The following is a 1,290-nucleotide window of genomic DNA, read 5'->3' as shown; positions in this document are numbered from 1 at the left end:
ATCCATGTGCAAAAGTTGTAATGGCCTTGTTGTTGAAACAATGTTTTTGGATTTAAAAGAGGCCTTTACTTGTTTTCCCTTTTGACATGCGTCGCAAAGGACGTCTTTTTCAAAACGTAGCTTTGGTAAGCCAATTACTAACTCTTTAGAGACTAACTTGTTAAGATGGTCCATGTTAGTATGAGCTACTCTACGATGCCATAACCAAGTTTCATCATTTTTACTAACAAGGCATTTCACATCATTTGAGGAAACTTCATTTAGATTAATCATGTATACATTGTCAACACGGTGCCCAATTAGCACAATTTCATTAGTGTCTTGCCTTTTTATCAAACAACATTTTGAATCAAAGGTGACTAAGTTTCCTTTGTCACAAAGTTGGCTAACACTAATGAGATTATGTTTGAGACCTTTGACAAGTATAGCATTATCTATGGAGGTAGAAGTATTTTTACCAACTTTTCCAACGCCGATTACTTTGCCGGTGTTGTTGTCTCCATAGATCATGTTTCCTCCGTTTGTAGGCTCTATTGCGGTGAACTTTGATTCATCGCCGGTCATGTGTTTGGAGCATCCACTATCAACATACCAATTTGTATCCTTAGCTGCAACAAGTACCTACAAAATAATTAAAATTTGGTTTTAGGTACCCAAGTGAATTTGGGTCCTTGATGGTTAGTATGAGCATAATGCCCATAAGATGCCCATCTCGTATCTTGACTACGAAAGTTTATATGTTTAATTCTAGTAAAGCATACGGGTGCTATATGACCTACTTTATTACAATAATGACATATGACATTTGGATTATGCATCCTATGCATGTTTCTAAATGGTTGCCTAGGTTGTTTCCTAAATGCAACATCTTTTGATCTATATGCATTGTGATTATAATTTCTAAATGAAGCATGTTGAGGAAGATGTTTAAAGGCTTCATTCCTTTTAGGCATGCTTACCTTTTGGGCTTGCGGTTGCCTAATAGGAGTTTTAGCATTTTTAAATTTTCTTTTTTCAAAACCCAAACCTTCCTTATTATGAACATGCTTTTGGTTTTTCAACATTTTATCTAAGTTCTTTGAAGATTCATTGAACTTAGCTAAAGTGTTCTTAAGATTTGTAATTTCATTTTCATGCATTTTACAAGATTTGTATGGATCACTACTTGTGCTACACTTATCTTTTCCAAGATTGATATTCTCGTTTTTTAACATCTCATTTTGTTTTAAAAGTTCCATATTCTTTTTCTTTAGGAGAGAATAATCTTGGGTAAGTTTTGTGTACACCTCA

This window comes from Arachis duranensis, chromosome 4 (assembly GCF_000817695.3).
Source record: "Arachis duranensis cultivar V14167 chromosome 4, aradu.V14167.gnm2.J7QH, whole genome shotgun sequence".
Lineage (NCBI taxonomy): Eukaryota > Viridiplantae > Streptophyta > Magnoliopsida > Fabales > Fabaceae > Arachis > Arachis duranensis.
This window is presented reverse-complemented; position numbering follows the sequence as displayed.